The sequence below is a fragment of the Maniola jurtina genome, chromosome 18 (genome assembly GCF_905333055.1).
Source record: "Maniola jurtina chromosome 18, ilManJurt1.1, whole genome shotgun sequence".
NCBI classification, from domain to species: Eukaryota; Metazoa; Arthropoda; class Insecta; order Lepidoptera; family Nymphalidae; genus Maniola; species Maniola jurtina.
In genome coordinates this window covers 13028116-13052162 of record NC_060046.1, presented here as the reverse complement: position 1 = coordinate 13052162, position 24047 = coordinate 13028116, and the positions used below count along the sequence as shown (strand labels likewise).

At 38.4% G+C, this 24047-nt stretch overlaps 1 long non-coding RNA gene across 1 annotated transcript; it reads left to right on the top strand.

Annotated features, from left to right (window-relative positions):
• LOC123874255 lies at positions 1–19237 on the top strand. The gene is made up of 3 exons (XR_006797874.1): positions 1–11; positions 4975–4979; positions 19192–19237. It is a non-coding gene; the product is annotated as an uncharacterized LOC123874255 (long non-coding RNA).
• The last annotated feature ends 4810 nt before the right edge of the window (positions 19238–24047 follow it).

Sequence of the window (24047 nt, the reverse complement as noted above, 5' to 3'; positions counted from 1 at the left end):
GCCATTATTTAGTCGATAGCATCGCTGGCAGTGGTGTTTCTCCCGAACGATGGCGTTTAGGAGGAACTGAGACAGTCACAAAGCTCTAGTGATTTGTGATCTTGCCGGATACGTATCATTTGGTTGAACGTCTTGATTTCTATCTTATGATAAGTTGTAGCTACCTTTTTTACCTAACACCTCCTCCTATTTGTTATGTAAGTCTTCTAATATGAAAAATGAAACTTACTGACTGACATAACCATATTATAAACTGTATGATGCTCGCGACTTCGTCTGCGTGGATTTAGGTTCTTTAAAAATCCCTACTCTTTAAAAGTTCCTACGAATCGATTAATTTTCCAGGATAAAAGTAGCCTACGTATTAATTCCGGGTATTTAGAATGGATATAGATTTATCTTTATTCTTTTCAGCCAAATCCGTCCAGCAGTGTTTGCGTGAAAGAGTAACAAACATACACACATACAAGACACATATACACAAACTTTCGTTATCATTAGTGTGATGTGATAGTGTGATGTGATGTGGATTAGCTGAAGTTGTAAGCTAGGGACATTCAAACTTTGTGAGGTTATACAATATTGCAATTCTTAAGCAGGGTAAAGGTAAATTAGCGGTTATGTTCTCTCAAGGAGTTTCATACGGGAGACAATGGCCGACAAGCCCTGAGGGATGTAGCTTAATCACAGCTCTAATTACTTGTGTGAATGGCCTCTTTGTGTGCGCACTCGATATTCGTAAGGACCAGTAAAGGGTTAAAGTTTGCGTGATTATTGCTCCGCTTTGGTCAATGTGTAACACTGTCTTTTACCCGACAAATGCAAAACCAAAAGGAAGGGTTATGATTTTTAGTGGTGATGTTATTGAAATGTCATGTCTGGTCTAAAGGTGCCCATCGCACTCGAACTGAACTGCAGCGGAACTGCGCGTCGCGGCAGCGCCCCGCACGATTTTCTCAGTATATCTCTAGAGAATATCGTGCGGGGCGCTGCCGCGGGGCGCAGTTCAGTTGCAGTTCAGTTCGAGTGCGTGGGCACCTTAAGTGAGAGGTAATAGATTGGCATAGTATGGGTATGAAATTCGGAGGGATGAAAACCTAACACTAAAAGAATGTTAAATATGTATGTGGAAGGAAAAAAGAGGAGAGGAAGACCAAAGGAAAAGTGGATGGATTGCTTGAAAGAGGATATGTGTGTAAAAGGGGTGGAAAATGCGTTAACGTATGACAGAAGTGAGTGGAAGAAAAGGACATGTTATGCCGAATCCACATAGCTTGGAATAACGGACAAGAAGTAGTCTGGTCTAGTAGAAAGCTCCCTATACTGAAAAACCGAGCAAACCTAGTGATCTACGAAAGCGTATGAAACCACGGGTATCAGCTAGTAATTAAAATCTAAGACACTGGCAGAACTAGGTACGGCGTCTGTCTTGATTTCAACACATTGTGAGTTTTATAGCTCGTTCACACAGCCTGCGTAAGAGTAGACGTAGCGCGAACCAATGTAAGTATGGAACTGTATGAAACATGGCACACCGCTTGCATAAAGCGTGGACGTATGCGTAACCCGGTATGTTAGGGGTTTACACGCGTCACTACGCCCGTGTCACGTGTACGCAATTGGTGTGAATCGGCCTGCAGCACGGCAAATCCACTTCGTCTGTTTGCGCTGGCCCGTGGAGTGAAATCACTAAGTTTTTACATCAAATAAAGAGACAATTAATCTTCTCCGCCCTACAAAGTATGTAAATTCGTGTTTGTGTCGGATAGGCACCGATAGCCGATAGCTGCCTACTGGGGACGCGGACAAATGAGCCGATCTGTTCCTTACCCCCATTTGCCTACAACGTGTTTTGTTTATTTGATTAATCGAACCGACTCCATTGAAGAGATCTCAGACAATGTGCTGAACTAAATAATCGCTTCTAAAGACGGACATTAGTAAAGACTAGTAGGTAAGTATTTTATAGCCAAATTATTACTTGCTTCAGTAAATAAACCTACTAGATTATGCCTGCGACTTAGATTTTTAAGAATCCCGTGGGAACTCTTTGATTTTTCGGGATAAAAAGGAGCCTTGGTCCTTCCTCAAAGTGCAAGCTACCTTTGCACCAAATAAGTTAAGTGGATAGGCCATGAAAAACTATCAGACAAAAATATATAAGTAGGTACTTAATACATGTTACGGGCAACGTGATTAACTGGGCATTATTAATAAGGACCGGCCATTATTAATAATGCCCAAGAGCGATGGGCAAAGTGATTAATTTATCACTTTGACCGGCCATTATTAATAATTCCCGACGGCCCGTGGTCCATGTAATAAATCAGTGTTTGAGATAGCTTGAATTTATCACTTGGACCGGGCAGTATGAATAATTCCCTACTTGTAGCCGGGCAATGTGATAAATTGGACCGCGACCGTTGGCAGGGGCGCGTACGCGCGGGGGCAGGGCCTTAGGTTAGGTAAGGTTAGGTTAGGTTAGCTCCTCTTCCATTGGCAGAGGAGGCTCGAGTCACCCACTGCTCGTCATAAGATTATCGAAGCTATCCATCCCATCCTCGAGGATTGGGTGAAGAGGAAGCATGGAGCACTCACGTTCCACCTTGTACAGGTTCGTACGGGGCACGGGTGCTTTGAAAGATACCTATGCAGGATGGCACGAAGAGAGCCCCCAGAGGAAAGCCACCAGTGCGGTAGTGTCTCAGGCACGGCACAACATTCGCTGGCAGAGTGCCAGGCGTGGATGGAGCCTCGCCAGTCACTGATGGATATTATGGGGCAGGACCTCTCATTGCCCGCCGTGACTAAATCCATGGTGGACAGTGAGGGGGCCTGGCAAGCGATGGTCTCCTTCAGCGAGGAAGTAATGACGCAAAAGGAGGCAGCGGAGCGGCTGAGGGAGGAAGCCGAAAACTCTCATCCCCTGCGTTGCAAGAGAATCGGGCGCAGGCGAGCTGCACACGACCGTCGCTTGCCCCCTTGAGTAGGGCCTCCGGGTAATAGACACGGGGAGGGGAGTCTGTTACCCGCGGGAGAGTAGGTCCTCGAGTTGGAAGGCAAGCCCTTGTTTCCGGCGAGCCTTAAACGGTGTTGGGGCCCCTTTTAGTCCCAGAGCTGGGCCTGCCTTGGCGGGCGCCGTTAGCCGGGTCGCAGTTCAAAACAATCGTGTCTCTGTGCCCAGCAACAACGATTGAGACGGTAAGCCGTGGGGTTTTAGTCGGTAAGAGTCCGACATAACCACCTCGCCTCCCCGAGCACGGTGGTATCCATGAGGATTTTCCCACGTATAAAAAAAAGCTTAGGTTAGGTTAGGTTCTTTCATTTAATAAACAAAAACACTACAGTTCACCTTTTTTATTACTTTGCCCAAGATAGGGTGGGCATTATTCATAATGGCCGGGAAAAGTGATTAATCATGCTGTTTTAATCACATTGCCCAATTGAGTCGGGCATTATTAATACAGACCGGCCATTATTAATAGTGCCCGGACTTATCAAATTGCCCGTTACATCCATATACGTAAACATAGATTGCTAACTCATAATATTATGATTTATGATGAGTCAAAGCACAGTAGTCGGCTAAAAAATATAACAGTCAATGTACTGAATGTTATTGCGAACCCATCAAAGTAATTATCCCACTCCTATAACAAATATGAAACTAAACATAATATGACATAAGGAAACTATTAACAAGAAAAATATAACGAAAAATCTTCGTGGAACCTTCAACAAAAACGTCTCAGCCAATAATAATAATAATCGCAATATCACCCGTCCTAATATAGAAACAGCCGTAACACTAAAGCTTAATCACGATACAATGTATTATAAACCTAATCCTCAAGGAATAAACCTCAAAATTGGGTTGACGATGACCATTCTACAAAACAATGTTAATTTAACAGTAGTACAAAAGAAAATAAACTTCAATCCATTGTGATAAAGATGAAATAGATAGTAAATATAAAATGGTAACGTATGTATTGCAATGATAATGATGTTGTTGAAATAAGTGAAAATCAACTCAAGCACCTTGGTTTAAAGGTGGAATTAGTAGCAAATATAAATGGCAAAGTTGGCTAAAAGATCCGAACATTGGATTTGAAGGCATGTTAACCACTTGGACTCGGTGACAGTGTTTCGGAATAGCTTTACAGCGTGTAAAAGTCATGTCATTGTATGCTTGTAACATGTAACTTGCTTGCATACACCTAGCGTATAATGTTATCATGCTTGTTGCTGGTAATGCAAAGGATATGATTTTGGAATGTTTTTTAGTATAACTACTGGCTTCGAATTCATTTAAATTTTTAACCCCCGACCCAAAAAGAGGGATTTTATAAGTTTGACGTGTGTATCTGTGTACCTGTCTGTAGCATCGTAGCTCCTTAACGAATGAACCGAATTTAATTTAGTTTTTTGCTTGAAAAGTGGCTTGATCAAGAGTGTTCTTAGCTATACTTAAGAGGATACTTGTCAACAAGCCCCCGTCGATTTCCTACGTATGATATTATTGTTCTTATCTCTATCTGCCCTGGTTCGTGCATTCTCGGTTCCTAGATCGGTACATTTGTGATATCCAATTCAAATTGCTGTGATTGGCTGAATTTACCATGTTCTTGCTGCGACAGTGAGTTTGAGCCACTAGCGGAACAATGTTAGCCGGTCAGAAATGATTGCAATTAGTCAACCTGTTTGACGTCCGTGTTCTGTTTTCGATTACAAAAAAGCAAAAATTGTTGTTGCAATCATCAATTTTAGCAAATAGTGAAAGAGAGTCGGCCAATCAGAGGTCACAACTACCGCCACACTTTCTGTCAAACTTTGGCAGTAGGCCTGCCGAGTAATGAAAACAAATTTTTCATTCTGTCTAGGTGTAGGGTAGGTGTAGGTTTGCCACCTGCCTCTTTTAGATTTACAGGCTACCACCATCAAAAATACGGGGTTTAGATTTGTTTACGGGAGACATTGTTTCTTATATATTGTTGTATTATTGTATTGTTTATTATTGTATTTGAAGAAATAGGCGGTGGTTCTCTCTGAAAGCTTATTTAGATATTTCAGTTTATTTGTATGTTTTGTATTTTTTCTCTGTATGTTGCCGGGTCTTGATCGGTGAACTGTGTTTGCAATGTGGTTTTAAATAAAAGATTATTTATTTATTTCAATAGCTTTTAAAAACTCTTCATTTTGTAAAACAAAATGCATGTTAACTTAAAATTACATTTAACTTGTAATTCCACCTTCAAAGTATCAATACCATGGCCGTAGCCAGGAATTGATTTCGGGAGAGGTTTTATCAGGGCCGGAACTGAATCCTGTCATGAGGAAAAATACGTTCGCTCAACTTTATGGGCTAATTACCTGGTTAGTTGAATTTCGCCTTTCAATTGGATAGTGGAATAAAATACAACAATGAAAATGCGCAGCGCAGTGAGCGTAAGTGTTTTTGGTTCAATACAGAAAAAAATAAGTGAAAGGGAAACGAGTTTAGCCATAGCAAGATACTTCTTTACCAAAATTTTGATACTTACTATTCAGAGATAACTTGCACCCCAGAAACGAACATAAGCTTTTTATCCCGGAAAATCCCCCACGGAATTTTTAAAAACCTAAATTCATGCAGACGAAATTGCGGGGCATACACCAAGTAATACAAATTCAAAACGCGAGTGAAGCGAGCGCGAAATGTTTGATATATTTCCAAAAAAAATTGGTAAGCAAATGCAAGAAATAGTGTAAGTATTATTTTAGGTTTAGGTTTTTGACGGTCTCCCAGACGCAGTGGCCATTTCTAAATTTCTGGTCTGGTGGGAGGCTTGGGTCATGGCTAGTTATATGGTTAGTATGGCCCTACCGGCCAAGAAATGAGACTGCACTATTACCACTAGGAGAGATTAAAGTCAAGGGCTAACTTGTATAAAAAAAGGCTTAGATCCTAAAACCAACCTCCGCCTCTTTGGCTACGGCCATGATCAAAATCGAGTGGGTTTCGGCTACGCAGGTATTATTCTACGCATTGTCGCACAAGGAAAATATGTATTCTTTCTACTGGACATAACGACAGCGTTTGGTTTCGCAAGCCAGCCCGGCTGAATTTGTAAAAAACCGGCCAAGTGCGAGTCAGACTCACGCACCGAGGGTTCCGTATTCGGGTATTTTTTTTCGACATTTTACACAAGAAATCAAAACTGTTATGCATTAAAAAAAATATGCATAAAAATAAATAAAAATCTGTCTTAGAATGTACTGGTAAAGTCCTTTCATATTTAATTTCATACTTAATTGACCCACTTGATTTAATATTTAGTTACTTTGAAAATTGAAAATACTAATATTTGTTCATGAACACATGACAGACGAAGAGACGGACAGACGGACAGATGGACAGACAGACAGACGGACAGACGGAAAGACAGACAGACGGACAGACAGACAGACAGCGAATTGATCCTATTTCCTTTTTGCTTTTGAGGTACGGAACCCTAAAAATATTTAGTTTTATTTGCCTCATATTTTATTTTCATAATTACGGGTTTCTGTATCCTGAAATACCAACCAGTAACCAGTAAAATACGGGGCCTATGGCAACCCTACTCGGAAATCACTGTCACATTCAAGTTAATGTCAAATATTTTGTTTTCGATTACAGAAAGCTGCATCAATCATTATTAAAATATTTTATTTGTTGTGATTGGCTGAATTTTTGAGTTTCAGCCAATAAACAGACTGTTTGCCAATTAAACGTCATAACAATATAAATGCCAGAAAGTTTAACCAAATAAAACAAACTTAATGAGAACTTAGTGAGAATGCAAACGGCACACAATTTATAATACATATTATGTTAGTCGTATATAATAGATATTATAGTAGTCGTTCACTTTGGTAATAGTCAGATTGTCATCAGTAAAATTGATATTGGTTGATGTATCGTAAATTAGGTATTGTTTCGGTGACAAATATTTTTATAATCTATTTATCTTTGAACAGAATGGAATAGAATGAAATGGAATGGAATACAATGATTAATTTTTATTCCTGTAAACTTTTAGGTAAACTTCAAAGTGTTTTTGAATGGTCAGAAAAATTTACCACTGGTGAATGCCGTTCCTACGTTTCTAGGGTTTCGTACCTCAAAACGAAAAACAGAACTCTTATAGGATCACTTTGTTGTCTATCTCTCTGTCTGTCGAGTGTGTCAAGAAAACCTCTAGGGTACTTCCCGTTGACTCAAAACCATGAAATTTGGCAGGTAACCTAACTGCGTAATTTTGGCTAGTTTTTTTAATCGATAAAGAAAGTTTGCGACATTGTTCAATAAAAAATTTGGATTCCAACTCCTCAATCCTGATGTTGCAGAGGACCTGACTACTAAAGCTAATGGGATTTAAAAAGTGTTGATTATTAATTGATATTGAAGGTATCTATACCAAGTAAATACTTTGTCGTTGACCTCAACCCTGATGCTGTAAGAAATTGCATTCCTAAATCCTGGTGATCCCTCGGGATTTGAAAAGGATCATCCATTTAAATGTTCTTACGTGATACAGAAACAAGTTGCATCCCGGGGACGGGCTATTACGGAGAGGCAACTTTTGTTCTGGGAAATGAAAGGATCGGGATTTTCAAAAACCTAAATCCACGCGAGCAAAGCTGTGGGCATTAGCTAGTTGTAAATATATTTAAAAGCTACTATAAGATAATAAATAAGGTACTTATTTCCTTATATTTTTATTGTATGGCAGCGCGCGGTTTTAAATTATAAATTGCACGTCCTGTTCTGTAATACATTTTTTTCTCAATATCTATCGCTTTATCTCATAGCAAGAGTCCGTAAGACATAATACAGTGAATATAGGCAAAATATACAATTTTTGCAGTTTCCACGTCAGTACCTGTCGAATTTTTCTAACAGTGTAAGCAGCAGAGTTGAGTTTACCATCAAGTGTTGATATGTGGGTGTTCCATAGAAGCTTTGCATCTAACGTTATACCGAGAAACACGGGGTTCTCCTTTATTTTCAACATATGATTATTAATCAATGAATTTATGTCATTTAAGGTCCTGGTATTGGGCAGTGTGAATTGAACACACTGAGATTTCTTTGCATTTGGAATTGATTTGGAAGTAAATTGTTAGCAATAAATCAGAGAGTGACCTGTGATATGGCATTACATATAGTATACATTGTCAAAAATTATAATATTAAAGCTGTGCGTATTGCGTGAGGAATTGCGTATTGCGTGAGGAATAGGTGCAACTTGCAGGGTTTGATGCATGCGCTATTGCCAGCAAACATGAGACATATTTTTATCTACAGGCAACGTCTGAGTAGGTAACGCATACGTCTAACGCAAGTTGAAATGTACCAGTGTATTTAGTTAGACCTATCGACAAGTTTAGAGTCGGGTGTAGTTTAAATGTGGCCCGTGTGTTTAGACCAGTTTAGACTGTCAGTTCCGCCCCCCGTCACCGTCGGGGGTTGGTCGTCCCCCGCACCTCACCACCCCTCTTGCAGAAATCGAGACAGCACGAAATTTTCAAGATTTCTGGGTGTAATTTCTGGTTTTCGTAGTTCCAACATAATTATAACAATATAAAATATATAACAATAATTTTTTTACTGCATGATATTCATTAAATTTTCTAGGTCTGTGGTTTTTCCAAATTTCATTAAATTGCTTCGTTGTCTAGAAAAACGAGCACAAAGTTGGGCCTTTTTTTAAAGAAAAATACAAATCTTTGAACCCCTGTAATTTTAAAACTACATATTTTTAGAAAAATCTAAAACACCACAGACACAGATATTAGTTTCTAGACTATGTCTGCAAAATTTCATGGACTTTGGTTGCTTAATATTCAAATGAAATGGGAACTACGATTGTATGGAGTAAGTGACGGAGAGAGCTCTGTTAATCAAAGAAAATTGGTTCAGCCGTTTGAAAGTTATCAGCTCTTTTCTAGTTTTCTTATAGAGGTTTTTGTGTCGGGGGTTTTTTAAATTTTAATTGTTAATCCAATAATTCCTTTTGTATGTTTATTAGCTAATCTACATTTAAACACAGTTTGGTAGATATTTTACGGAAATCTGGCAAACACAGACACAGATAAATATTACGTTCCTAGAATGTACCTAGCTACATTTCTTAGAGTTTGCTATGAGAACCAAACTTCTCTTAAACCACTGGGTATAGTAGGTATAACTTAACTAGTTCTTATCGGTAGGAAAGGCATCCCAAACCAGTGGTAGATGCATTTGACGACTCAAAAGCAGGTACCTACCTACTTGTAAAAGTTTGATGATCAACCCATTTCCGCCCCACTACTGAGTACGGGTCTCCTCTCAGAATGAGAAGGGTGTAGGCCATAGTCTGCCACGCTGGCCCAATGCAGATTGGCAGACTTCACACACCTTTGAGAACATGGAGAACTCTCAGGCATGCAGGTTTCCTCACGATGTTTTCCTTCACCGTTAAAGCAAGTGATATTTGCTTGAAACACACATAACTGAAAAGTTAGTGGTGCGTGCCCGGGGTCGAACCCCCGACATCCAATTAGGAGGCGGACGTTCTAACCACTAGGCTATCGAAGCTTAACTGTAAAAGTTTATTTGAATAAACATATTTATTTCTACTCTATTCTATTCTAGAATTAAGAGATTTTGCATGCAATTTCTCTTCTATAACTTAGGCACCACTAAGGATTTTGGGAAATTCCACTCAAGTGAAACCGAGGCAGGTCATTGCTAGGTTTCACTTGAATTTCCTATAAATAAATGAGTTCTTAGGTACAGTAGCACTGCTGTCGTTTAGCGGAGCACATTAAACTCGCTATCGTACTTAAACACCGGTTCAACTGCACAAGTGGGGCAACACCCACTGTAAGATATAAGGCTTCCCATTCATCATGTGGAACTTTCACAGCGAAACTAACATCTGGCGCCTATTTTTCGCACAAACTTTGACCTTGAGTTACGGGGTCAGTTGTGGAGTGCAATATTATTTCTCTTTCAAAGCTGAAAACGATTAAACGAACAAACGGCCAATACATACTTATTTTTTTTTACTTTTTAGATGTTTTTGTGTCGGGGGAGAGGGTTTTTCTTAAATTTTAATTAAATTTTCATTTCACCTATTTTAAACCTTTTATCTTGAAATGGTTTGTGTAATATATAAACATAGTTTTGTGGTGCAATATGTACATACATACATTAAGCATTACCATGCCAGTGCGTCGCCTTATTAGAATTTGACTGGATACTAAATATGTATTAGTCAGATAGTAATAACCGCTTAGCATTCTTATAAGAAAACTAGAATGGATTTTCTTGGATTATAGCTAAGGACACCCTCGATCAAGCCATCTTTCAAACGAAAATAAATAAATCAGTATCGCTTCATTCGTTTAGGAGCTATGATGCCACAGACAGACACACAAACACACAGATACACAAGTCAAACTTATAACACCCCTCTTTTTGGGTCAGGGGTTAAAAATGTGCCCTAACCCTCCCTATGATACTACTATCATAAGACTAAGACACAATGACCTCTAGTACCTACGTACTAGAGGTCATTATGTCGTAGTATGAACAGCTGGCTTTATTTTAAAGAGGCACTTATCCAGTAGTTGTTGTGTATGGGCATTGTTATCCTCATAGTGGGTTCCTAAACTTGTACAATCGCCCGAGTGGGCAAGCTTTGCTCTCTTTTCATTCTATCTCTAACATTCCTACATGTTTTCACCGATTAAACTGCTATAATTATAACCCCCGAACCAAAAAGAGGGGTGTTATAAGTTTGACGTGTGTGTGTATCTGTGTATCTGTCGTGTCGTTCGTGTTATAAATTTAATTTACACTTGTTTACTTGTTTATTTTACTTCCGGTAAAATTAGTTGCTGGCTAAACGATATATTCAAATGTGAACCACGTATAACGATGGATTATTGTTTTCGCTGAAAAGAGAAAATCGATCGCAAGAAAGCGAATGGTTCGATACTGCCCGTGACAGCTAGAACTTCGACTCTCGCGTCGCAGTCCCGTCGTAACCACGACTCATGCAACTGAGTCGAAATATCGATAATTGTTAATCATTATACTATGGTATTTGCATTATAAATTTTATAGGTTATAATACTTTTTCTGCTCGCACAATAATGTGCATAAAATCTGCTACTTATTTTGATTTTTAGGAATTGTATGTACCTACCCAGTGACACTCTGCTCGCGCCATAAAGACGAATCTAATAACGTATCATTATGGTTGAACCATACGAACGAACACGGGGCATACATACAGGTCAAATACATAACACTCTTTTTGGGCTCCGTACAGTTGGGTAAAAAAGGATTTTTAGAAAACTTAATTCACACGGACGAAGTTGCGGGAAACACAACTAGTAAAAAAATATACTTAACCACGGTAATGGTATGTATTAATATTACCGTGACTTAACGGTTGTTTGTTTAGAGTAAGCAGTAGCATTAACATTTCTTAGAGTACGTCTTTTATCCCACATGTTAATCTTGTAAAGTAAAAATTCTGTTCTTACTCAAAAAATAGGTATCCGCTTTCAATAAAAAATCCAGTTTCACTTTCTAGTGTACAATGTAAAAGGAGGAAATCAGGAAAATAGGCGAAATAGTAAGCAAAGCGCCGCCCGGGCGAAGTTTGAAAACATAGTGTAGAGAGATGTCTGGCGGTGAGGCAGGAATTTCATTAAACTTGGCTCGTGCGAGCTACTGGCGCTAGCTACTAGCTCCACATCTAGTGTTACAGGCTTTCCGGCCGACTGTTACACCGTTACCTGTTACAAATTACTTAAAACGGACATAACTCAAAAAGTTAGAAAAGTGTGCCCAGAGTCGAGCCCCTGACACCCAGTACAAGAGGGGCCGATGTTTTAGTCAGTAGGCTATGGCCATGTTTTTAATTTTTATTAGGTACATAGTACAAAATTTAGCTATGTTTAATTCTAAAATAGGTCGGCTTTGAAAAAAAACTTAAGAATTTCATTGCCTTAAACTTCCAATATTAAGGAAAGTGTGAGGCAGTTGAGTTGGAAGATCATTAAAGGCTCGTGCCGTTATACTGTACCAAAACTATCACAACCGACGTAAGTTTTACTTCGTCAATTTATGAACGCACTTTAATCATTTTAAAGTCCATATCTGTTCGGTGTAACACGGCAGGATCCGGGTCGCTTTTTGATTTCATAGCCACCAGTGGCCACTAATTTCACGTCTAACCGGCGGGCACTTTGTCACAGCGTTCCATAAAACATTGCAAAGTTGTTTTCGGCAAAGCTTTGTCTAGGCGCTTCTGCCACTGCTCCAACTTTGTGGAACTTGGGGCCAAAGTAGTAATTTATTGTAATTGCCTTTTTGCCTCAGGTGAGGCGGAGGACATGCGCCCGAGATTTACACAAAGGCTAACAAGATTTTAAGGTTAAAGCACCTTTAATGTATTGAAGAAACTTGTTACTACGAATGAAAAGGTGTATTTTGACTTTAGATAAATTAGATCGTTTTTCTTGATGCTGTTGTGGAGTCTAGACTCCGACGCCGTGATCAAATCGATGACCGAATGTGAGAACATATTAATATTATCACTAAATATAGAGCTTGTTCGTTGATATATTATGGGACTAGCCGATGCTCGCGGCTTCGCCCGCGTGGATTTAGGTTTTTCGAAATCCCGTGGGAACTCTTTGATTTTCCGGGATAAAAAGTAGCCTATCTCAATAAATAGTTTATTTGGATAAGGATTAGTATTTGACGATAATATGATTAATAAACATAGGATAATAATTTTAATTACTTTTATTCTATGGAAAAGTGGTTATAATGGCTAAAATATAAATGTTTGGTTTATACTATCGCGGACTTTTTTGTAGGCATTATTGAGTTCTACAACTTTTCTATAGAAGTCAACCATACATCTCTAACCATTTAGGCAGCGTTCGCGGGAATCGTTAACGTACGGCAGTTTTTTCGGCGCCTTACTCCACAATTTTCACTACCACGAAAAATCCTATCTATTTTCCGGGATAAAATATAGCCTATACGGATTCGGAAGAATCCCTCTAAGTAATGGTAAAAGAAATTTTGAAATCGGTCCAGTAGTTTTTGAGCCTATTCAATACAAACATACAAAAATACAAAAATACAAAGGTTTCCTCTTTATAATATTAGTATAGATTAAAGCTCTATCAAAAGCTCAATTTGCTATAAATCCGCTGAAACAGACGAATCTGTATGGTGCTTCAATTATTGTGTACTAGCCGATGCCCGCGACTTCGTCCGCGGATTTAAGTTTTTCGAAATCTCGTGGGAACTCTTTGATTTTCCGGGATAAAAAGTAGCTTATGTGCTAATCCAGGATATTATCTATCTCCATTCTAAATTTCAGCCAAATCCGTTCAGTAGTTTTTGCGTGAAGGAGTAACAAACATACACACACACACACACACACACACACACACAGACATACAAACTTTCGCCTTTATAATATTATAGTGTGATAGTGTGATTGTAAGGTCTAACATCTTCTAAGGATGAAAAGAGCCTGATGAATTGGAAGATGGACACTGGAACTCTTTAACGACATTATGGCACGATAGACATTGTTTGGGCTTATGTATTTGTTTTATGGGTAATTTAAAATTTTCAATCCTTTTTGAGACATAAAAACGCTTTTACTTATAAAAATATATTTTTTACTTTTAATTTATTCTATTTAACTCCAGTTAGTCTAGTTAGTTACCCGTTGCCTCCTTGAATTAAGCTTGGAGATTTCTCAATAGAGTCTATTATAATAGACGTACTAATGAATCTCATGCCGTGATAAACTCGGTTAATTGGATGCGGCTGAAGTAGTAGATGCTGAGGAAGTTTAACACAAGGAGGAACTGAATTCAGAGAACAGTTTACACTTGCATATACCTACCTACTTGCTCATATTTTAGGTACCTATACCTATATAAATGTATGCACAATGGCGTGCAGTTATTGAGTCATAAAAGCACTGCTTACCCAGGTTGAAATAGCTCAGTGCTCATTTCTTTATAAACGACCGGCGACCTGCTAATTATAGGTACTTACCTAATGATAAAGTAGTCCGTCAAAGGAAGTTTTTAATGAACTTAGGTTACCTAAACTAAGCCGTCCATTAGACTCTGAGCTTTCTTAAGGTTATGATGTTATAAAATGTGCTTTAGAAAAATCAGTTAGTATTTATTTTAAGACCCATTGCTATCAGGTAAAATTATTGTTTATTGCAAACTTGTCACCAATAAAAAGAAAATACCAACCGAAACTTCCACCTCACGAAATGAGCTTGAATATCAAACCATGATCTGTATGAAATTACGCATAATCCGTAAAGTTAGCCAATAAAAAGTCGCTCGTAGCGCGATCGCTCGCAACTTGTAAACAAGTGCTTGCGCCGTTCCGGAGACAAACGGGGTAAGTTTTATTAAAAATTCCGGCAATTGCCATCGGAATGGAATGACGCCATTGTTGCGGGGCGTAATAGGAGTGCCTTTTTGGTTTTAGAGACGAAAAACTAGTCAGAACTCTGACATATTAGGACTAAGGTACTAGACCCGCGACTTTGTCTGCGTGGATTCAGGTTTTTGAAAATCTCGTGGAAACTATTAGAATATATTATGTTTAGTAGTTATCTTTGGCATAGACAATGCATACTTTTTAATCTATGGAGAGCAGTTGTCTATATCCGAATATTGTCTGAGCTTGAACCAACCAACATGGAAGCTTAGCCTGTGTGATGGAAGCTACACTGTGTTTTTATTAAAAATTAAAATTAGCATCTTGCATCTTACGACATTAGAAGCAGTTTCATTTCAATCCTAACAGGAACTCTTTTATATTCCGGGATAAAAAGTAGCTTATATGACTCCCCAGGTCTTTAACTATATCTACCCATGCAAAAAATCAAGTCGATCCGTTGCTCCGTAATTGAAGAACAAACTAACAAACAAATACACTTTCGCATTCATAATAATGGGTAATGATCTCAAGACACTATATAAATACGATAAAGCCACATACATATAAAATAAGTACAAAATACATTTTATAGTTTTTTTCACGGGAAATCTCTTTCAGGAACTTGAATATAATAACTACTTCTGGAAAGGTCTGGCTATATTATATTCTTAACCCACTACTAAGAAGGGACCTCTCTCCTCCTCAGAGATCAAGATTCAAAATATTTTTATTCAATCAAACTTTTACATGTACTTACCTACTTCTGAATCATCAAGTGCATCTACCACTAGTTCGGAATGCCTTTCCTAGCGAGAAGAACCAGCAAGAAACTCGCCGGTCGCTCTTTTCAAAGATTGAATGAACAAAGAATGAACAAATCGGCAAACATCAGATTGTTGGTAGCAATTTGTCAAGCGAAGATTAGCCCGCCTCCGCAGTAATAGATGGTAATGGAGAAACCTCATTTTGCGCGCAAACTTGTCTAATTGAATGCCGCTGACAATAATATAAGCGCGTGCAGTGGGAGCTTAGTTTAGCTTAGTTTGGAGAGCTGCAAGTTTAGTGGGGAGGCGTTCCGTTGGCAGCCGTACAACTCTAACAGAACTAACTTGGATTAAGATTTATGCATGGGATGTAATACCTAGTTAGCAGTAGATTGCGTGTGCTGATTTGACGTTTTTTTAACTAATATGCTGCAAAAGTGTTTGTCTGTCTGTCTATTTACTTTTAACGGCACGATTTTGACGCAATGCAGCACAGACAAATTTTGCATCCCAGAGATGGATTTAGGCTGTTTTTCCCCTTGAGATTCCCTTAGGATTTTTAAAAACCTAAGTGTACGCCGAAAAGGTCGTGGGCGTCATCTATTTGATACGAAGATGGCTATAGCATCGTCGGGATGGATGTTAGGCATTTTTTATCCTGGAAAATCGAAGAATCCCTCGGGATTTGTACAAGACCAAAATTTTACGCAGATAAAGATGAAGTTTCGAGTATCATCAAGTGGTTGATATATTTTAGCCCTAAGTTATAAGAAATAAACTATAAAGCAAACAAGGCAATAGTGCCAACAGGACGGTAAGAGATAAGATAAGTGAACGGTCTGTAGACGAAAATGAACGTGATTAAGTGAAACTAATAAAAAGTTTTTAAAAATTCGTACCCATTAATGCTGCGCAATTAGTGATAATAACATGTAGGTCAATTCGGAACCCAGACCATTCGCGTTAAATCAACATTTAAATTGCATCGCAACCAGCTTTTTAATGCATTCAATTTAAATATCCCCGGATAAGTTTTCCCGTAGTTCATTAGTACTCGTATTAAACCGAGTAGATACACAAGTATTAAGCGAATCGTATTTGCAGAACCAATAGCATTATCGTAGAGCTCCTGAGTAGGGCTTGATCTCCGGAGTTCCGGTTTTGGTGAAACTCCGGAGTTTCGATTATTCACGGACGGAACATAGGTTCATACTTACAATACATACAATGACTACGCCATGTTATATTTGTTAAAATTTAAATATTTAAAACATCTTTTATTACTTGTAGTACCGAAGGGACAATATAGAGTTACAGTCAAATATTATTATTAGACATACCGTAACCGGAATTTAAATTTTCATATTTTAGAAAAAAAAAATCAGCGGTTACATATACAATACAGTACAGAGTCTTAATAAATTGTATAAGTATATGAAATACGATAAAACTTATCCAACTTTACGATGGAAAATCAATTTTAGCAGTTCATAAAATAAAGTTTCCTTATCACTTTTCTTAACTGATTTGTTTTATCTCATGCTTAATAGACATATTCAATAGAAATATTCAAATCAAACGCATTATTCATAACCACATTTATTAATTAAACTTAGAAACTCCGGAACTCCGGACTTGGAACGCTGAGCATCGAAACCAACTCCGGAGCTGAAAAATAATCCGATTTTCAAGCCCTACTCCTGAGTTGATCTCAGCTTCGAATGTGGCAAAAGTTTTAAGCACTGCAAAGCCCAGTTTAGTTTTTGCTATGTAAACAGTTGGACCGATAAAGCGACTGGAATCAGCCACTATTGCAACTTCCATTTAGACGTAACCGCCCGTTTACCTCTTTTCAATATCACACTCTATTGCTTTATAATTAAATTTAATTTTGTTTGATAAATTTTGTGATATAGAACTAATGGCTGGATTGTACTGGAGGTCCAAAGCACTAACAACACTCTTTGTTGAAGCAACAGTTTGCTTATTATGTTATGTGGACCTGTTTATGTTAATTGTATGCTTCCGTGTAGCATAGGTAAGTCAGGAATGAACGTTTTTTCATTAGCTTCACAATGTTTTGTTCGTAATACGATTGTTTTGCAATACTTATTACCTTCATGACGCAAAAGAGTAACCACCAAGTTTCTTGCTGGTTCTTCTCGGTAGGAATGGCATTCCAAACCAGTGGTAGAATCTTTTGACGATTTCAAAGATCTTGCAAAAGTTTGTTCGAACAAAAATCTTTCTATTCTATGTAGGTACGTGTTTCAGGATTTCTGGAAATTCCTGATCTAAGGTAATTGTTTTCATCGCGGTGCTCTAGTCTTTCTCGTTTGGTAGCTCAAGATAGCATGGTGGCTAGATCGGTGGCGCCGCTATGGCATCCCATTGAGATATAAGGCCTTAGAAAAGTATAAGTTCCTATTTCCCGCTACCTTTTTAAGGTCGTCAGTATAGTGGATTGGAGGTCGTCTCAGACTGTGCTTGCTGGCACGCAGTCTCTTCTTTTCGCGTTTTTCTTTCACGGTTTATTGCTCGGAAAAGAAATAAGTAGGTATTTCACATGTTCATAATTATATACGGAACCCGAAAACAGGGAAGCCAGACTAAGGCTTGATCGGTGTTTACGTTATGATTCCGCACGGTTTTTCGCCTCCCTATTTTTTTCATAACATAAGGGAGGCGGGGGACCATGCCTGGCGGTTCGCTTTTGGGAAGGTCTATGTCCAGCTGTGGACGCAGGCTATTTAGCACAATTTTACAGATTGAACCTTAGTCTAAAATCGCATAGAAATGCAAGATATTTTAGCAAATTGTCAGCTAAGAAGCCCAATTGGATTGCGTGAGGCCTAAATAGATTTGTCAGATCGGCCTCCAACGTGTCCCGAAGGAGAGACGTGTCAACCGAGGTCTATACAACTTTCGTTCGTGAACTAAGATTCAATTGGGCTGTATTATGGGGGTTGTATTAAGAAAATAGGGAAAGAGAAAATGTTTTCCTTAACGTTTTATTTTGTGGCTTTGAGAAGAAATATACTGTATATTATAAAATTATACTTACCTACGTGTTTTTCTGTTCAATTTTTTTTTATGTTGTTCACTAAAACGATGATTGATATTGAAACAAATGAAAAATAAATGTCTATGTACCAATAGCGACTCGAGTGTCATTGAATTAAATAGGCCTTTTAAAATCAGAGTTAGATTTTCCATTTCATCTACCGTTTACGATTTCCAAGAGTTCTATAACTTTTTAACCCCCGACCCAAAAAGAGGGGTGTTATAAGTTTTGACTTGTCTATCTGTGTATCTGTGTTTCAGTTTATCTGTCTGTGGCATCGTAGCTCCTAAACTAATGAACCGATTTTAATTTAGTTTGTTTTTGTTTGAAATGTGGCTTGATCGAGAGTGTTCTTAGCTATAATCCAAGAAAATCGGTTCAGCCGTTTGAAAGTTATCAGCTCTTTTCTTGTTACTGTAACCTTCACTTGTCGGGGGTGTTATAAATTTTTAATGTACACTTGTCGTTGATTGTATTATCTGAGACAGGTGTCACGTACTCAGTAGAGCACGTATTCAATCCAACAACCTAACAAAGGGAGTTCACATCGCGCTATCGGTGTGTCTAAGGGCTATTATTTAACTGATAACATCTCGCACAAAGAATCCCGCCGTAATGGTGACATTTGGAAGGAACGGGGAGTTCAACGACTTTCGTTTTAACTAGAAAAACCACACATTGTACTTATGTGAAAGCGATAATTTAGTCTAGTGGTTAAAAGCGATTACGCACTCATCCGAGTCTGTGAAACTACGGATATAAAAAACTCGAACCGAACTCGGATATTGCTTTCTATTGTAATCCATCTTTGAAATCAAAGAAAGCTATTTAGTGGACAGTTTGACATGTCTACGTCATACGTCCTATTTGAATCCGAGGCACATCACACTTCACACTTCACACTAATATTATAAAGGCGAAAGTTCGTATGTGTGTGTGTGAGTGTGTGTATGTTTGTTACTACTTCACGCAAAAACTACTGAACGGATATGGCTGAAATTCGGAATGGAGATAGATAATATCCTGGATTAGCACATAGGCTACTTTTTATCCCGGAAAACCAAAGAGTTCCCACGGGATTTTGAAAAACCTAAATCCACGCGGACGAAGTCGTGGGCGTCAGCTAGTCCGAAATATTCTCACGTATGACGGAAGTGGGAGCTAGTGCGTAAGCGTAACCATACAAATAGTTCTATGACTACTTTGGAACGTATTTTCACGGATTCGGATCGGATGCAGTGCGTAATCGCCCTAATACTTCGGTCTCCTATTTAGGAGATCCGGATCGACCTTTAACTTTTCTGATTTTTTCAATATACGGATTAGTTTAGTAGGTAATACTTCGCACACCATAAAAACATTATGGAGAATTCTAAGTTATATAGATTTACTTGCGATGTTTTCCTTCACCACTAAAGCCAGCTAAAGCAATTTATATTGAACTAGCTGGGTCCCGGTTCTGCCAATCCAGGCAATTGGCCAGCATGGCGGGCTATGAGCTAAGTACACCTTTCTCATTCTGAGAGGAGACCCTTGCTGGGTAGATGCTCGGTTTAGAAATCAATTAAATATCACTCTCTTTAACGGCGAAGAAAAGAATAGAATGGAATAGATTTTTATTCAAATAAACTTTTATAAGTGCTTTTGAATCGTCAATAATTTACCACTGGTTCGGATTGCCGTTCCTACCGAGACGAACCAGCAAGAAACTCGGCGGTTGCTCTTTGCGGAAAGGAAAACGTCATGAAGACACCCACATCTCTGAGAGTTCTCTGCACTTATCGAGCGTGGTGGATCTAAGCCCTTCTCGTTCTGAGATGAGACCCGTTCTCAGTAGGGGGTCGTTGATAGGTTGATGACGATGATGATGAAGTCAACTTGACACAATTTGTAGACTCGCAAACAAGCTGAACAGTGCTAACTGGTATACAAGCTATTGTTAAATGGTATATCGAGTCATAATGCAGTAACTACACGCGGGAGGTATCGTGTTACATGCGCTCGTACCGGGGCTACCGGGAGGCTACCGCGTCTCTAATTGCTGTAACTAAATGTTCCAACTGTATTAACTCAGTAATAATTCTCTAGAATTTACACCTTGGTACCCATTCATTGGCGTCGATTCTGATATCGTTCTCTAAATAGGTATTGGCATCTTTTTCTTCTTAATACATATTGCTAAGAAAGTAAGGAAAATGAATTTCAAATTAACAATTTCAAATTTTCCGGCGTTGGGTTGACCATGATGATCATAAGGGCGATTACTCGCCTGTTACACTCGCACACTCGCTAATAGCCCAGCGACAAAACTATCCCAACTACACACTCGTTTCTTCGTACTATTCTTTATCCACGGAAAGAAGTTAGTATGGGGCATTCTCTGTCACGTAATCCCATACAAATGACCGAGACAAAATTGAGTCACCAACTAATCACAAACGAAATTATGTTTCAAATTGAATTTAGAATGGTTTTTGAAAACATTTTCACATTGAATTTCGAATTTTTTTTTCAAAACATTTCTTGTGATTGGTTGGTGACTCAAAATGGTTAACGCCCACTGAGATTTTTGCCTTTATCATATTTTGTATGGGTTTACGTTAAAGAAAGAGAGCTAAGCATAAAACTTCTTTCCGTGGGGAGAGTACCTACTAACTTAAGTATCTAAGTATAAAGTAAAACTATAAAGGTAAGTAACGTATAACTGAGTAGGTTCCTGCGGTAGTGGAGCGGTGCGGGAGGGGTGTGATGACGTCACGCGAGAGCTCAGTGATTCCTCAACTTGTGACAACTGTCTCCACTACCGCAAGAGCCTACGGCTTACCCAGTGATGTGCTATACTTACTCATAGTTTTTAGTTTTTAACCGACTTTGATAAAAGGAGGAGGTTATAAATTCGTCGAAATCTTTTTTTTTTGTATGTATGTTACTGGATTACTCTAAGAGACACCTGGACCGATTTGGATTTTTTTTATACTTTGCAGTAATTGGTCTCATTTAAATTTGGCGAAGATCTGATGAATATCTTCGGAAATAGAGAACAGAACTCCTCAATGGATAACAGTAAATTGTTCGCGATCAGTGTAATATCTTAGTAAACAGTAGGGTTTTAACTGGGCATAGCATATTATAGTACAGTGGGGCCACTAAAAATTGTGAAATAAAAAAAATCAAAAGAAAAATAAAGCCGACTTCAAAAATCACAAACACTATTAAAGTAAAAAATAATTTTTGTTTCTACACGTGTAATGTATGTAAGTATGAAGTCGGACGAGCTTCACACTTGGATTTCTAGTTTCTTTTATTATGCTCGCTCGACTTCATACATACCTACATTACACGTGTAGAAACAAAAATTATAGCGCAAAATGTTCGTAGTCGATCAACTGCCTTGAGAATTCAATTCAATTTTTTAAAAATAAAACTCACATTTTACCATACAAGTGAATAATAAATATGTTAAAAACCTTATTGCAGACATTTATGCATGCAAATAAAATAAAATGGATTCCGATAAGTAAATTATCAGTAAGTTGAAAACAATCGTGGAGGTTGCGAAATTAAATTAAATTATCGGAAATATAAAATCTCGGATAACGTATTTTACTCTGAATTAAAATTTTGGACTTTTATGGTATTTCCACATTATTTACACGATTGTCCAAAAAGGGACTAAAGTTTTCAGGGTAACCTACATAATATATGTATTGTGTAGATTCTTTAATCCACCATTTAACTTCTAAATGCATAAGTATGAGGCAAGGTATCCTTACTTAGAATCCATACATCACTTTGAATGATACGGGCTATAATTTTTTAAACAATTCAATATGGCAGGACAATCGTGTTTTTTTTATTATAAGCAACATTTTTTAAATCTTAGCAACAGTTTGGGATGCACTTTGGTGAGTCAGTTAGTCAGTTTCTCCCTTTATATAGATGGATATAAATATATTGCTTGATTTGCTTACAATATCGCAAACATAGTTGCAAACCGTAACATAACAACGAAATATGATTCGAATCTGAAGCGAGAAATCGAATCGTGCGAGCCTTTGATTCAATAACAAAGAGATCTAATACTTGCAAGCCGCTTTGATAACCAGTAGTATCGGATACGGATACCAACGCATTGGATGTACACGTTCTCGGCAAACCAATTCGCTACTACCTAATACCCTATCATTGCTCTGCAGTATGACAAAGCTACTGTGGGTTACATGGGGTTATTGCGCATATTTCCAGGTACGAATAGTGTTATCTAACAATACAATACACTTGCCTATCTATCGGAATTCTACAGGATATATATATAGTGTGCACAAGAACTTTTCGACCTGGCTTTTTGGCATCACCAAGGTCTATACCCGTACGTAGTCGAAATTCCACGGATACGTACGACACGATTTGCCTCCTCATTTCTGATTCGAACCACTAGGATTTGGAACGCCCTTCCAGCATTAATTATCCCCTCTAATTATATATGGGTACCTTCAAGTCAAGAGTGAATAGGCATCTTCTAGGCAAGCCATCTCCGTCTTAGGATGCATCATCACTTACCACCAGGTCTGTTTCCAGCCAAGCGCTAGTCCATAAGTTAAAAAAAAGACAGAAAATTATTAAAGCGTACGAAATGTGGCACTAGAAGCGAATGTTAAAAGTATTCCGTGGACTACCAATCGGACTAACAAGGCATCGATTCGTGTGCAACTATAAATTAAAACAATATGTCGTTCCTCCATATGCCTTCAGCGCATCCTTTTTTTTAAATAAAAATAGCGAGCGAAAGAGCAGTCGGATCACCTGATGTTAGGAGATTACCGCTGCCTATGAACCACCAGAAGAACCGCCAAATCTGCCGAAGCCACGATGATCCAAACTTCATAGTCGTTCCTCCCTGTGTTGTGGATAATGCGCAGAGAAACTTTCAGCTTTTATAAACAACAAAGGTCTGGTCCTCACACCCTTTCTCTCCTTAAGTAATTCTAAAAAGTAAAAAAAAACCCGATAGTGGTTTGCACTTTGTACTGCATTTTTTTAGCCCACACAAAGCGCACAAAATCCGTAATTTTTTTAAATTTTATGTATCAAGACAATTCTAATGACGTATCAATTTTATCAAAATCGGTTAAGCCATGTCAAACACGTCACCTTGCTTTGGGCTTTGCCACAGTCGGGTAGTAAGATGGTGTTGTAGCTGCTTTCACACAATTTAATAACAGTACATAATCCTCTAAGATGGCCCCCAATAGTTCATTCGCTCAACCCTGACCAGGCAATTGAAGAGTCAAAGTTTTGATAATTACAATAATTTGTGACTCCAAATTAGAACCCCGGGGCAGGATCTGGGCAATAACACCGCACGTGTACCTTACGACTGCCCCAAAGTTGAACCGATGGTTAGTGCTATAAATTAGTTTTAAGTGCCCTGACATCTCTCAGGGACCATTTTTGGGACCCCTGGTCTTTTTAATGTTCGGAAATGGCAGTGAGCCTGTGACAGTTGGATGAATGCCAGAATGTTGACTAGTTTCATGATACTACGATATTTTTTAGGAAAATTAAAACAGGCATACCTTGTCTTTTTTCTAGATATATTTCTAGAAACAAGACTATTATAACTTAATAATCAGTCACCTGTATTTTTTCAACACAAATTTAAACCGTAGGAGTCCACCACACCCAATCCATTGTA